Consider the following 6,000-nt stretch of genomic DNA (forward strand, 5'->3'; position numbering starts at 1 on the left):
ACCTGTGTAACCTGCCTCCATGCAACCTTTTCCTGAATGCCTTCACCCAGACGGAAAACCAAGCCATGCTTTTAACTACATGCTTGCTGAACACCTGCTAAAGTGCAGCTTTATCTCCAAGAGGAACTGTAAGGAAAAAATAGGAATATATTTGTTTTTTTAGCAAGAAAATGACTGAAGGAAACATTGAATACTTGTCACTATCTGGCATTAAAGTCTTGGAGGGAACAGATGGCAATAGACTGATTAAATCTACAAATACAAGTATGAGTTGACCAACTGGGGGTCATTCATCACAAGAGTTAACCCCCACTGGTGACTGGTGTACAACACTAGCAGCATACCAGGCTTTCCGCACTGGCCCAGACTTTCCTTACGCATTATGTTCACTTCACTTCATGTCCTGGACTGTTTAATGGAAGCAGGCATGGTGATTTACTAATGCAGATGTGTGTCAGACTGTGGCCCAGAGCAGAGCTGTATTGATTCACTTGGACTGAATGCAAATTACATTCACACAGACCTTTTCATGGCAATTGATTGGTTCACAGCATTAATGGTATGCTGTTTAATAGGAGCTTCAGACATCAGGTCCCTGCTGTCTCTACATGTCAGGGAATGTCTCATCCATGGTCTGTATTCACCCTGTGTGTATGTGTCCTCGTCTGATGACATCAGGGAGGTAAATGTCCCCATTCTCTTTGCACTCTTCGAGGTCGTGACTAGCACAATACTCTTACTGTTGAAAATATCACCCAAACAATTCTCATTCACTGAATATGTTGACCTAGGGAGAAAGACTACTCATTGTTGAGAACCACAGAAACCACACAAGAAGGCAGCTTTCGACTTTTCTATGAATGAATGAATACAAACTGGGTAGGCACGAGGAGAACAGAAAACCATTTCAATATATCCAATTAAAATTAAAATCATATATGCATTTGGAGTATTGCAATAGTCAACAGAAGAAAAAAACGAATGCTACAATCCTTGTTTATTTGCATCATAAAGAACCAGATACCGTCTGATTGGTATAATGACACACAAACCTTTCCCCTCAGAGTGGGCTTGTTTCCCAGAGTTTTAAGTCCACTTAAAATCATATTTTACTTGGAAGGAGTATTGATAACTATGATTTAGATTGCATCCTCATTTATTTCCAAATAGTTGTCATATAATCAAATTGTAATACTTCCTAAAAAGTCTGTTTACAATTTAGAGGGGGGGTCTTGGTGGTCATTGGGTGCTTGAAAATGAACAGTTGCAACAGTTTAAGTTTTCTTAATTTGAAGTTGAAGTTGTGTGTCGTCTGCATAGCTATGGAAACCTACACTGTGTTGTATCATTTGGCCGAGCAGAAGCATGAGTATGCTTGGCTTATGCGAGCTGGTGCCACACTTGGTTCCAAGTTGGTAAAATACCTTATTTAGCGCCCAGTTTAATAAATCTCAAATCATATATTTTATCTCCCCTTTTATAAGCAATGATTAGTAAAAAAAACATTCTGGGAGCCATTTAGCTAATAAGCATATATGTTAATAGAATTTCAAAAAAATAGAAATGATTTGAATGTACTGTATATATTTGAGTTTTAACCATTGGATATTAGGTCAGTTATGATTTTTGTTGCTTAATGTTGTGGAAAGTTAAACCCTAAATGATATGTTACGGGTTCATATGATCAGGACATTCAGTGCTGGATTCAGGTAAAAGAAAAGTGCTTCTAAAACCCAAAACCTCAGCGTAAGTATGTGTATTGGAAATAAGTGTAGAACCCTAATAAACATGCTCACGAACACTTAAAGACAGTCTTCCTGTTAGATAGATAATGGATGTCAGCTCAAAACAGCAGGTTTGGATCATCTTAAAACATGACAAACTGCATTGCTTAAATCATAAAAACCAGGACTCACTAGTTTAGGTGGTGCAAAGTCTTCTGAACCAACATTTACAATATCATAGCATTTACTAAGAATATCATGCAGAGTAAATCTTGTGTGATGGCAGATTTTACAGGCTGAACTTCCTGAGCTGGAGAATTACTATCAAATCTGATCTAACTATAATTATCCTTAATGTTGGGAATGCAGTCGTGTTGCATTAACTGAACATTTTCTGTCATTTACTAAATGGCACCCATCTTATTGTTTATTACACAAGGTAACATGGTTATGGTAACAAAAACATCCTTTGACTGAGCAGATATACTGTACGTCCTCAGAACATTTGAACTGGTCAGCCTGATGGTGATTGGGGCATTAACAACCTGAGCAACCAAACACATGACCAAGGCCACTCAGGTCATGTGGCCTGCTGTATGACCTAGCTGGTCTGGTCTGGTTCTCTCCTACAGAACTAATGTGAAACAGTGTTGGGGTGTGGGCAGGTGGTCATGTTTCATTGCAGCAACACAACATGCCAGAGATAGACACTAATAATTCCAAGCACTGGCCCAACGGGCTACCAAGCCCCTACATTTGGTGGCCAAAGCCCATCTTTGGTGGCCCGAATGTAAACATGTTGGAAACAATACAGAAAACGCAATTTAACCCTGACTGACTTCTTTAACTGTGACACAATAAATGAAACAACATTAACAGAAGTAAAATATATAATTCTTCATTAACTTTGGAAAGTTCTTTGTCCTCTCACAGTTTCTTAGTCCACAGTCTATCCTTTTTGGGGAAGGGCAAATTAGCAAAACTCTGATATCAATCTGGTATCAAGAAGAGGTTGAATAAAATGTTTTGTTTGATGTAATATTATTCAATGCCTTTTGTTTGCAGAACAACAAATATGGCACATCTTACTGATATGCCAAGATTCCCTGACTGAGAGCAAGTTGAATGAGGAGACTCTAGAGAGACAGCTACGCCCTGACCAACGGGTGTAGCTGAACTGTAGACCCACATGGGCTGCAGACCCACATGTTAAAGAGGAAAAATTCTGAATACAAGGACAGAAAATTAAAAGTAACTCATGTTGAAGTCTTCCTTAAATATTTCTAAAATCTGATGAATTCCCAATAATGTTTGCATGAATATTCAAGTAATATGTATCATATTTTGTAGCGAAGTAGTAGTAGTAGTAGTAGTAGTAGTAGTTTTGTAGTAAAGAATACATTGTATAAGTTGTAAATCCAGTGGCGGGCCTTGCATGTTATACCTGGACCTTCACTGCTGTCCTTCAGCTGAAACACCGCTACGGTTATTATTTGTTTCGTGTAAAAATGAAGCCAACACCTGTAGATACACTATCTGCCGAGAGTGCGTCTCCTCTTTGCTCTGACTGCAGCGCGAGGCTTCTGTGGGCGGCGGCGGAGGTGCTCACAGCAGCACCCGCTGCTCATTCACGACAGTGTAGAACGTACGTGCTTTAACGTCAAAACACCAGAAAATTCTCCAACAACACCAGAACAAGTCGTTAGATTTGTCACTAGTAGCTTTTGACAAATAAAAGTCTCCATGAGGGTTTGGAAAGTCGCCAGATTTAGCGAGAAAGTCGCCAAGTTGCCAACACTGGTACCTGCTAAATATGTCCCCAGAGCACCATTGGACGTAACAATAGTTCCTATCACATATAAAACCAAACAAAAATCCATCTTCATAAAAACAAGTTGTACAAATAATAATATATAAACAAGCATCTTAAAGCTACTGCAGATGTACAAACAAACGCAGTTCACTTACCAGAGCTGCTGTTCACTATTTAAAGACAAAGTCCATCCTCCTTTCTTTGTTAACAAAGAGTTTAATCTCACGGTTGTTCAGTACATCCGTGTGTTTTAGTTCCAGTAAGAAGACAGTCGAGCCTCCCCAGTTGTATTTCTTGAATACGTTTTAATGCGTTTGAGGCTGAAAATGTCCGCTCCACAGAGGCAGCAGATATTGGGATTGTCACCGCCCAACATGTCAGGCTAGCCCACTGACCAATCACATACTTGTAGTCCAGCTAGCAGGCTCTGACACGTCAAAGAATACGCCCAACATGTCAAACTAAAGATCTGATTGGTTGAACACTATGACAATCAACAATATCGTCCCCATTCACTTAAACTGCACATGGATTCACTTGTGAGTCTGCAGGCCTCTGCCTCTGTTCTTACCTAGAGACACAGAGGTGAAATCTGATTGGATAAAAGCTCTACTTAAAACAAGCTGCACTGGAAGAAGAGCAACTGAGGAAGACAGTAGCTGTGCAATGAGAAAATAAGATGATGGGAAAAATATTTTTATAAATTATAATACATGTAGTGTATTTAAGAAAAATTATTAAATTATAAAATAGCTATAACTTTGTGATTCTGTTTAGGCCAGCAGAGAAGGCCTTGCAGGCCCTGACGGCCCACCACTGTGTAAATCACAGGGAGACGGTAACAACTGTGGCAAGTTGATTAACAAGCATCCCTGCTGCTGTGGAGAATTTTATGAATTCTTTAAGGACAGTTTTGCTATGTTTCTCTTTGCTGATATATCTATAGAGCCTATAGCCATTCTGCCACCATAAGATACTGGTCATACCAGACCAAGGAAAGCTCTAGCAGCAAACCTACGAGATTTGATTGGACAAGGTTGCATTTTACTGCTTATGAATTCAACTTTTCATTTGTAAGGGGAGGAATGTGTTAGTTCTTTCAAATCTTTAATTAGTCGTGCTATCAGAAAAATACCCTTTAAAGTGCAATTTCTTAGATTTTCATTTAAATAAATGTCTGTTAAGTCACTCTCTATTGCTGAATGATGAATGCTCTTGCATTTGCAGTATTACAAACTCAGTGTCTGAGCAACATCCGCGGGAAAAATCACAAGCGGGAAGTGAGATCCAAGAACAAACATGCAGGCACTGTTTATCGCCATAGAATAACGAAACAGAGATCTTGATGATTGCATTATTAATCCAACACATTTTCTTTGATGTCAATTTGCAGTGAGCGAACACACATTCATGCTGGATGTCAGCACAGTCACAATTTTGCAAATTCTCACATACAATCGCATACAACTTGAGTTCAGTTTAGCTCCATGAAATGCAAACCATTAGGCATTTCTACTGCTTTGTCACCGAACGGTGCCTTTTCAGTTTCATTAACCTTCTCCTCAACGTAATTTACGTAATGTCTCCTTCCATCTCCCCTCTAAACAGCCATCAGCTGCCAAAACACTCATCCAATAAGTGTAACCAACGAATGAGGCCACGGGTGTGTGTGTCTGTGTGTGTGGTTTAAAGAGACAAAGGTCAAACTTGGCCTGGGACAAGTATGCAATGCCATTTATTGAACTCGTCACAAGTTAAAACAATGTCTCCACAATGCCCACAGTAATCACCCACTCCCCTCCTCTTCCTTCCCATCCAACCCCCCCCCACACACACACACACACACACACACTCCAACATTCCCTCTGTGGGTCGGTAATCCACTGGGCGGGGCAGGCGTAGACAACAAACCCTTTTAATCTGTGATGGACCATATGGCTCACTGGCTGCGGGAGGGAGGAGGAGCGCTGGGTAAAGCCACTTGTATTGCTGTATGTTCCCGCTGTGGGGGGAAATATGATGATGATGTGTGTGTGTGTGTGTGTGTGTGTGTGTGTGTGTGTGTGTGTGTGTGTGTGTGTGTGTTTACTGGCAGGGGAAAGGGAGGAGAGAGGATTTAGTATGAAAATTCAGGGGGTTGTACTGGAGCAGCAAAAGGCTAACAACGGGTTTAACACTTCCTGTTTTCAATTGTGTTCTGTGTTTTCTTAATATTAGTTACAAATCACAAAAGAAATAACTTCTTTATCCTTTATTTTTTAAAGTTTAGTGTGAATGTAGACCTACTATAGTTAAACTCAGCAGGCTACATAATTCTATGAAGAGAATGGGCCTTTATTAAAGCTAACATGGGACTACTAGCTACAGCTGAACTGGTGCACAGATCAGTTAGGGGACAGAACGGGAGCTCAGCCTTGTAACAGACTTGTGATGAAGTGCAGTCAGTTATGCAGGGAAACACTT

The sequence above is a fragment of the Anarhichas minor genome, unplaced genomic scaffold (genome assembly GCF_050575085.1).
Source record: "Anarhichas minor isolate MPS153535 unplaced genomic scaffold, ASM5057508v1 ptg000009l, whole genome shotgun sequence".
Lineage (NCBI taxonomy): Eukaryota > Metazoa > Chordata > Actinopteri > Perciformes > Anarhichadidae > Anarhichas > Anarhichas minor.